Raw genomic sequence first — 10,559 nt, forward strand, 5'->3', positions numbered from 1 at the left:
GGTCATCTAGACCAGCCCAGACTTCACCTGGTGCACTTGACCATGCCAAGACTTCCGCCTGATCCTCCAAATCAGGACTTCCCTTTGCCTAGCCTACAACTAGGACTTTCCCTTGCCCAGCTTCACTCACCAGGACTTCCCTTGCCCGATCGCCCAGATCAGGACTTCCACTGCCTAGTCTAACCGCGACTAGGTCTTCTCGCTCACTTCCACACATCTAAACATCAAGTCCTGTTTGGATCAACCCTTAGTCAAATTAACCAGACTTCGACATATTGTCAAACATCGAAACTCTAGGCAAGATCTTAGTGCATCTTGCACCAACACTCATGAAATTTAGTGTGATACATTTATCTCAATTAATCATGAAGGGTGAAACTTACTATGTTGATAACCGAGTACAAGAGTCTAGTCCATGAGTTTAAGCTTTTGAGACTCTACAACTTAGATAATTCTCTTTTAATTATTTCTAATCATGATTAAGAATGATCTACGGGGGCATATAATCTTAGTTTATTAGGTTGACTTGAGCGAGACACACAAGGGTAAGTGCGGGGGAATTTGATGAGTTAGGATTTTATGCATTTTTAATCGATTCATTTTTTAGTTTTTGCATGAAAATAAATTATGTAATTAATCGATTTGACCGAATTTGTTTCATATTAAATAATTTGAGGCTTGATTATAATTTTCATGATTTAATGGTGAATTTTACATTAATTGATGTTAATTTATTGTAGGGCTCAATTTGGATCAAGATTGAGCTCAATCGCGATCGAATCGAGCTAAGTTCACCCAAATTGATCAAGCCACATGAAGGACATGACCCAACTCAAGTCTGATCAAGATCCATTAATTTTTCTAAATCATAGACTGCCCTAAAGCCTCAGACCAAGCTCCATCATAGGATTAAAAACGGATAACCCAGATTCTTTGATTAATCAACATATAAAACCCAAAATTAGAGAAGTGAGCAGTGACTGCGCCATTGTTCATCTTCTCGTGCGCGACTCCTCTGCTGAGCAACGTACGCGTAGGCAAAGTCCCGTCCACCTAAACCACTTCCATTGCGTTCCTTAATCCATGAGGAGTTCGAAGTCGGGTGATTGTGTGAAATCCGACAGCTAGAAGGCGCACGATGGTGAGGGTTTCACCGACGACATTTAACTCTGTTTTTGCTTATTCCAGCCACTTGCTGCACAATACGAAGCCGCGGTTCATGGAGGGGTTCTCTGAGGATCACGGAGCACTCTTGCATCAGCAGCAACACCATCGGAGCAAGAAGAAGCTGAGGAATCCGGTTTTGCAGCTCAAAATAGCTTCGGGTAGCGTCTGTTCTTGTTCAGAAAGGGTTTTTCTGGGCAATTCATGGTGCTGGCAGTGAGCAAACCACCCGATGACCTAGTTGAAGACTCTAGATGGATTAGTGAAGCCGCATTATGGATTTACCAGCTTGATTGACACCGAGTTGAGATGAAGCAATGGAGATGGGAAGGCTGGATGAATTTGTTTCTGATTTCCGTTTACTGTTTTTAAAATTTATTTCTGAATATTTCTGTTAATCTCATTTCGTAGCAATCTTGTTGATTTGGTTATTTGGTGAATGTTTAGTCTTGGTTTGGATTCAGAATTACCATAGAATTTGCTTATCCCAGCTTGATTCCCTCTTGCAATCCGAGTCTAAATTTCTGATAACTGAGGTTGTGGCACTGTTCTGTGCTGAATGGTCTTTGATAAATCATAGGTTGGTTAGCTTAGATTAAGCAATTTGATTACGCTTTAGGATTAGTTAACTAGGTTTAATTGATTTTAGTAGTTTGGTTTCTTGCTTACACCTATTGAACTGTGAAACCCATTTTGCCTACAACATTGAGCTTTTAATTCAGTTAGTTTGCCCTAGGGTTTGATTTGCATTTTAGGTTTCATTCTTATACTTTGCATCGAATTGCATTTTAGGTTTACCTTGATACCTTGGTTTCATAGTCTCATCTTTAGGTTAGTGACTTGCATTTTTCGTTTATTTGCCAATTTTTAATTATATTTTCCTTGCAAAACCCCAAAAACCCATTTATATTCGAAAAATCCAAAAAGAACGACACACGAGCTTGAATTAAACAATTCTCTATTAGCCCTTTGGAAAAATATGACTCTAGGCCCCTATACTTCATTTGTTTGAATTAATTGTGGGTTTTCAAAAATTTAAATCAATTTGCAACCCTAATCGTGACATATCTAATCTAGGGTTGTCAACTACGTATCTCTTAATTATTTGGTCATTACAAAATTTCCACAAATAAGGATTATCCCACACATAATACTTTCCATCACTCTTGAATTTATCTTTTTGAGCTTTAGACAGTTGTGCGGGAAAAACCTTAGCTGCTAAAAAGTTAACTAGGTCTGCATACCATGGAAACTCACCATTACACCTCTAAAAGCTGCTCATCTCTAAAATCATCATCAAGAGCCATGGGGTGTCCATCTCCCTCTATCCTGCTCAAATGATCCGCCACTAAGTTCTCCTTGCCACTCCTATCACGTATCTCCAAATCAAACTCTTGAAGTGGGAACATCCATCGAATCAATCTGGGCTTCGCATCAGGTTTCTTCAGGAGATATGTCAATGCTGCATGATCGGAAAACACAATAACATGAGAGCACAGTAAATATGATCTAAATCTATCCATTGCAAAAATAATAGAAAGAAGCTCCTTTTCTGTGGTGGTGTAATTAGCTTGTGCAGCATCCAATATCTTTGAAGCATAACAGATCACATGTGAGGCTCCATCTACTCTCTGTCCCAGTACAACTCCTACTGTAAATTTCGAGCCATCACACATTAATTCAAAAGGTGAAGTCCAATAAGGTGATCTAATAATAGGAGCTGAGATAAGGTACTCCCTTAATTTATGAAAAGCTTCCTTGCATTTATTGTCGAAGCAAAACTCCACATCCTTTTGCAAAAGTCTCGAGAGTGGAAGAGCAATTTTACTGAAGTCTCTAATAAATCTCTTGTAAAATCCTGCATGACCAAGAAAAGCTCGAACATCCCGTACGCATATGGGGTAAGATAAAGAAGATATAACACTAACTTTTGCAGGATCTACCTCAATACCTTTTCTAGAGACAATGTGACCCAACATAATTCCATGCTCTACCACAAAATGACATTTTTCAAAATTCAACACAAGATTAGTCTTAGTGCATCTGTGTAAAACTCTAGATAAATTTTCCAAATATAAATCAAATGAAGTGCCAAATACAGAAAAGTCATCCATAAATACCTCCATGCAGTGCTCTAAAATCTCACCAAATATATTCACCATGCACCTCTAGAAGGTCCCTGGAGCGTTGCACAATCCAAATGACATCCGTCTGTAGGCAAATGTACCGAAAGGGCAAGTGAAGGTAGTCTTCTCTTGGTCTTCCAGATAGATGCAAATCTAAAAATAGCCTGTATAACCATCTAAAAAATAATAGTGAGATTTCCCTGCCAGTCTCTCTAACATCTGATCAATGAAAGGCAATAGATAATGGTCCTTCCTGGTGGCTTGGTTCAATTTCCTATAATCAATACAAACTCTTCAAGCATTTTTCACTCGTGTAGGGACCAACTCATTATTTTCATTTGCCTCCACTGTCACTCCGAATTTTTTTAGGACAACATGAATAGGACTAACCCATTAGAATAAGAGATAGGATAAATGATACCTACCTATAAAAGCTGAGTTACCTCTTTCTTCACAACGTCCAGCATCAATGGGTTGAGTCTCCTCTGTGATTGTCTCACTGGCTTCATATTCTCCTCCAAATAAATTCTGTGCATGCATGTGGTAGGACTAATCCCAGGTATGTCATCCAAAGTCCACCCTATAGCTTTCCTGTACTGCCTCAGAACTTGCAATAGTCTTTCCTCTTGCTCTGACTCTAAATTCTGGGCAATGCATACTTTAAATTGTCTAGCAAGGGTAGACTGCTTAGCTGATTTTCTCACCAAATAAGCATACTTCAAATAATTCACTATTTGAGTGCACATTCCACATGTATTTGATTGGATCTTAAACTTGAATACTGAATATCCGTAATATAATTCATAGCATGAGAGAATTTGTGATTGGATCACAACTCGTGAGTATCTCTATATGTACAATTATGAATGTATTAAAATTATCCCTAGTCGAGGAATTGATGAGCACGAACATCATCAATTCTATCAAGGCTAGCATGTTTAGACTCCTTGTTTAGCCAAGCAGCTGATCTCACTGCTAGAGACATTGGATGTTGAGAGTTAAAACGTGGATGCTGGTTAGAGGTAACCAGTTCATTGGAGTGACCTATCTTGAGACTTCATATGGTTTGATACATATGTCAATGAAGATCTCAGTGCAGCTTAAGTGCGAGTTTCCTTTACCTTACGGTATTCAAGTTACCTTGGTCATGGAGACTTATACTTTGACATTTTAAGCAAGCATCTCTGAGGAGGTGTAAACCTGGGATGATTGGGTATAAGTCGAAGTGCCCAAAGGTGTTTGAATAGCCCACAGAGGATTCACCGCTCCTTGAAAAAGGAGATATAAACCTTATGACCGCTTGTCAGGATTGTTACTAAAAGTCTTTGGCCAAAGCATCACATGTAAGAGTATGGTACTCTTGGACACATGTACAAGTAACTTGAATCCACAGGATAAGAAAGCAGCTTGGGCTAGGTGTGACGTACTCAGCCTAGTGGGGACCGACACATAGACTATGTCCTGAATCAAGCGGGTATAAGACGGTGACAAGAATGAGGTACAATTCAGTATATATAGCTTCTGAAGGGTTTAGAATTGTTCTGGAATCAATCGTTGATTTTACGATCAATTGGGGATCATGATGTACTACTAGGTGTCACTCATGATCATTCCGTAATTAATAGTTAATTACGGATGACCAACATAAGAACACTTGGTACCAGGATTCATAAACTTTAGTACTTAGCCTGGAGGTCTAGAGTTCGAATCTTGGGGAAGGCAAAAATCCACTTCCAGGGGTGGGAAGTCCAGATGAGTAACGACACGGTCGACGGGCCGACGGTCGACGACCATCAGGGTCGCCAAATGGGCCGCCGAATGGACCGCCAAATGGGCTGGGCCGGGTCGTTACAATAAAAAGGCGCCTTTTTATTGTAACGACCCGGCCCAGCCCATTTGGCGGTCCATTCGGCGGCCCATTTGGCGACCCTGGTGGTCATCGACCGTCGACCGTTGGCCCGTCGACCGTGTCGTTACTCATCTGGACTTCCCACTCCTGGAAGTGGATTTTTGCCTTCCCCAGGATTTGAACTCTAGACCTCCAGGCTAAGTACTAAAGTTTATGAATCCTAGTACCAAGTGTTCTTGAGCCTATTGGGTCACACGCATTACAAGTTCTTGAAGGACTTAAAACAAGTTTGAGAATTGGATTCTCAGAATGAGAGAAATAAAGTCCGGTTGGACCAGACAACAGACAATATGATGGAATTCATTTTACAAAGATGAAGTGAACGAAATTGATTTCGTTCAATTCAGAGGTCGTTTGGTTAGTGAACCAAATAATTCAATTTTAAACCGAATTGAATCAACTTAGTTTGGTTCGTGATGGAAGAGATTTTGGCAAAACGGATGTGATGAGAAGCTTCATCTTGTGAAGACGAAATGAACAAAACTAGTTTGGGTCAAATCGGAGTTCGTTTGGTTAGTGAACCAAGCAAGTTAGTTTTGAACCCGGCCCGGTTTAGTTTCCTACTGTGTTGAACCCGAGTTTAGGGTTTCGGCTTTCTGGTTCAGCCCAGCCCGCGCCGCTAAACCCTAAAGAAGCCGAACTGTAGCTTCTCAAAGGTTAGGTGCACGATAAAATAGAGGTTTAGCCTCTGTTCTTGAGGGTTTTAATCACGCGGTGCCACCCTTTTTCCAGGTCTTCTTCCTCCTATGCGTGGCGATGTCCGGCTGCAGGCTTCCCCGTGTGATGCGCCCTTCCGTCCAGGAGAAGAAGCTAGCCACGTCGATCCCCAATGCCAAAGCTACTGTTCTTCTTCCCCGCGAGTACAACACTACGCGGCACCACTCGAGGTTTTTGATCGAGATTCTGCTGCCGGCATTCCCCGCACGAGAAGATTTCTACCGTGGCCGACCGCACAATGCTGAGCCTCCCATCTTGAGCCTCTATTTTCCTCTTCACCCGCGAGAAGGAGGTGGAACCAACGAGCACCGCCTTTGCCGACCATGATCGAGTTGCCTCCGTCAAGCCGTGATCACTCCTCCATCCGACCATGATCTAAGTCTCCCCGCCAGCCGCGATCCTGCAGCCACCCAGTCATGATTTTGCTTCCACCCGTCACGCTATTTCAGCCAGTCGCATCTTTGCTCTGGTCGGTTGCCTGCCTATGTTTCGGTGGTTGCTTGCTTCTGCTCCGGTGGCCGACCACCTCTGCTTCGGTGGTTGACTGTGAGAAAGTTGCCCTATTTTGGAATAGGGCATTAAGGGTGACCTTGAGAGGGAAATTCTACTGGTTGCCAGCAATGGGTGCACCCGTGGATTGCTGATTGTCGAAAATAAATTATTTGTACTTGTAAACAGCGAAAATTAAAGAAGAAAGGGCAGTTCTTTTGCTTTTCATTCTCGCGGAAGCTTACGAAGCTTCCAGAGAATTTTCCATCATTATCGGAATAGTTCCAACCTATTTGTCCGTTATTGGTGGTCAATGGTTGACCACCAATAAACTACATCAAGAATACGATTCTTGATAATAGTTAGAAAGCTCCGAAACGATCACGACAAATATTGTTGCGTGATTTTTGGAATAAGGCTTCTCTCGATTTGATCGTCATTGATTATCGGCTAGTACCGAAGATGATGACGCGACTCGTGGCTTCTGAAGCAGCTCAGACGAGGGCTTGGCGTGGATCACCAGTAGAGGCGGGATTCCGACGAGGACCGCTCGATTGATACCAATCCCGCTCAAACGTCATCGGAAAGGTACGTGCAAAATTATTTAATTTTTCTGTAAATTTTAATTGTGCACGTAGAATAATTTTTATTCTATAAATTTTAATTTCCTACCATGCTTTGTACGCTGTTATTTCCTATTATGCATGTGTGTGTTGTGATAATAATTAGTTTAATTATTTGTATATTTTCGCTGCGCATGTTTCGGAAACGTATAAACACGTGCATTGCACCGGGACGATCCCAACACCATCCCCTACATTCACTTGGTCATCTTCTTCTGAAAATAAATCAGCATCAAGCTCCACAATAGCTGCCTCAAGGGTCAAAGTATCCCTGAAATCATTGAATAAAATGTGATCAGCACATAAATCAACATCCAACAAATCATCTAAAATATCCATGCTCATAATCGAGTGATCCTCTCTCGAGTGCTTCATAGCATCAAACAAACTGAACTGGACCACTGTATCTCCTATCTCCATAGACAAGTGTGCCTGCATATACATCAATTTTCATCCTCGCAGTCTTCAAGAATGGTCTCCCAAGAATAAGTGGAGATCTATGTGTCAGATAATCACCCTCCATGTCAAGGATATAAAAATCTGCAGGAAAAATCAATTCTTTCACCTTTACAAGTACATCTTCAATCATACCGGCTGGGTGAGTCTGGCTCCTATCTGCTAGCTGAATAACCACTCCTGTAGGCTGCATAGGACCTATCCCAAGCATCTGAAAAATTGATCTAGGCATCACATTAATTGAAGCTCCCAAATCCAACATAGCATCTTGAAAAATATTCCTCCCAATTTCACAAGATACCGTAAAAACTCCTGGATCTTCACATTTCTGAGGAATAGATGAAAAAGAGCTGAAACATTTTTCCCCAGGTTAATCAATTCATTTCCCTTGAGTTTCTTTTTATGCACACACAAGTCCTTAAGAAACTTAGCATATTTTGGGATTTGCTTGATCATAGTCAATAATGGCACATTAATTTCCACCTTGCTAAATAAATTTACAAGCTCCTGATATTCTTTGGCTTTCTCCTCCTCTACATTCCTTTTTCCTTGAATTTTACGCTATGGAAAAGGCAAAGGCACCCTTGGTTCCATCCCTTGAGCTGAATTTTTTGGTGTTGAAGTAGGGGCTGATTTTTGAGTTGTGTAGCTGCTGTAGCATCCCTTAAATCAGTTGTTTTCCTCTTGTTCTTCAACCAAATTAATAGGATCACTTGAGGAAGAGCTTGGACATTGAATTTTGACCACCAATAGATGCTGAAAAATCAATTTTGGGGCTGTTTTGTGCTGATTTTTGAGTTGCTGTAATTTTCTTATTAAAATCAGATTTTTGGGTGTTTGGGTTTGCAATTGACTTCCCACTCCTCAAAGTTATTGCACTAACATTTCCTCTTGGATTTGGAATTGTTTGAGAAGGTAATTGACTTGATCCTTGAGCTTGCATTTGATTCATTCCACTTGCAAGTTGTCCAATTTGTTTTTCAATATTTTGAAGAGTGGAATCATTTTTTTGTTGACTTTGTTGTTGTTGCAAGAGTTGTTGTTGTTGTAGGATTTGTTGCATCATCTCTTCAAGCCTTTGTTGTTGTTGTAAAATCCCACTAGAACTCCCATAATTCCCTTGATGTGCATTGGATTTTTGTTGAGTTTGAAATTGATTGGGCTGCTGAAAACCACTTGAATTCTGTCCACTTTGAATCACTTGTTGTTGGAACTGATTTGGGGGTTGATTGGGTTGATTTTGATGCTGAAAATTTGCTTGGAAGTTCATGTAAGGCTGCTGAAAATTGTTGTTGAAAATTGTTGGAAAATTACTGAAAATTCTGGTTTGAAGGCTGAAATTGTGGATGCTGAAAATTTTGAAATTGGGGCTGTGAATGATGAAAACTTGGCTGGAAATTATTGTAGGGTTGCTGAAAATTTTGTGGTTGATGATAAGGAGGCTGAAATACTTGATTTTGGGGATGAAATGTGTTGTTCATTGGTTGAAATTGTTGTGAGGGCTGTTGAAAACCTTGTTGAAGCTGTCCACTTGGAAATTGGGGTTGTTGGGGTTGAAATGCTTGCTGAAAATTTTGAAATTGGGGCTGATTTTGAGGTTGAGATGGTTGGGAAGATTGTTGTTGATAAAATGAGTTCCCATACTTCAAATTAGGATGATTCTTCCACCCCGGATTGTATGTGGATGAAAATGGATCATTCTTTTGTTGAAACTGAGCTCTAGTCAAGGCGGCTAATGATTCATCTTGTTGGAGATTAGGACACAAATTCGAATTATGCTCTTGACTTGAACAAATACCACATACTCTCATGGTTTGATTTGTGGATGAAGCTATAGGAAAATTTTGCTCCTTGCTCATGTTATTCAAAGCCATTTGCTTCACCAACGATGCCAATTCCAATAGTGAGTTCTTTATCTCCTTTTGTTCATTTGAAACTATTTGAACTTCACTAACCCCTCTAGTAGAAAGTGCTCTACTCCCAAATTGTTGTGAATTCTCTGCCATGTTAGAAATCAATTCTCTGGCTTGCTCAGGGGTTTTGTTCACTAAGGCTCCTCCAGCTGCAGCATCTATCATGCTTCTATCCATGGGTAGCAAACCCTCATAAAAATACTGAACAAGAAGTTGCTCACTAATTTGGTGTTGAGGACAGCTAGACCATAACTTCTTGAACCTGTTCCCAATAATCATAAAGGGACTCCCCCACCACTTGCTGAATGCCACAGATATTTTTCCTTATAATTATGGTCCTGGATGCTGAAAAAACTTTCTCCAAAAATGCCTTCTTCATTTCAATCCAACTAGTGACATGTCCAGTAGGCAAATAATAGAGTTAATCCTTTGCAACTCCAGTCAGTGAAAATGGAAATGCTCTCAGCTTGATATCTTCTTCAGAAATCCCTTGTGGCTTCATGGTGGAGCACACTATATGAAACTCGTCAGTGTCTATTTGGATCTTCTCTAGATAATCCCTGATGCTTGGGTAGAAGATGAATTAGGCCCAATCTGAGCTCGAAATCCCCAGCTAACTCTAGATAAGCAATGCAGGAGTACTGATAACCATCATCAGGAGCTGCACACTCCTTCATAGTCTTGTTGTTCTCTGCCATAGGACTGCTCAAATGTGAAGAACTGCTCTCAGCCACGTTTGATGCTCTTTCTTGAATTTTCAAAGATCTCAGGGCTCTCAAAGTTCTCTCTAATTCTGGATCGAATTTAGCTAAATCACCACCTACGCTCCTGGTCATAAACTTAACCAAGGAAGAAGAAAAAATCAAATATGCAATCAAATCAAGAAAAATAGAAACAAAGAAATGTAAAACTGTCACGACCCGGGAGACGGCCGTCCGAAAAATTTCGGCAGCATCTCCCCTGTATCTATGACAATTCCCTGGATACATACACATATATAAGGCCCACACGGCCAATCCATAACAGGCTATGGATTTATACAAGTAAAATAAAAGTAAATGTGACCCACACGGCCACTCAACACATCCTACTATATATGAAATGCATCCATAAAAGTATTAACGAATAAAACTCGTCAATTCTTCGCAAAAGAGATAATAAT

The 10,559-nt window shown here is 40.6% G+C and overlaps 1 pseudogene; it reads right to left on the minus strand.

Moving 5' to 3' along the window:
• Positions 1-7,139: 7,139 nt before the first annotated feature.
• Positions 7,140-10,233, minus strand: LOC141844489 (uncharacterized; annotated as a pseudogene).
• Between the last annotated feature and the right edge of the window lie 326 nt (positions 10,234-10,559).

This window comes from Curcuma longa, chromosome 13, assembly GCF_044706935.1.
Source record: "Curcuma longa cultivar G26 ecotype Majalengka, Jawa Barat chromosome 13, ITB_CL_G26_1.1, whole genome shotgun sequence".
NCBI lineage: Eukaryota > Viridiplantae > Streptophyta > Magnoliopsida > Zingiberales > Zingiberaceae > Curcuma > Curcuma longa.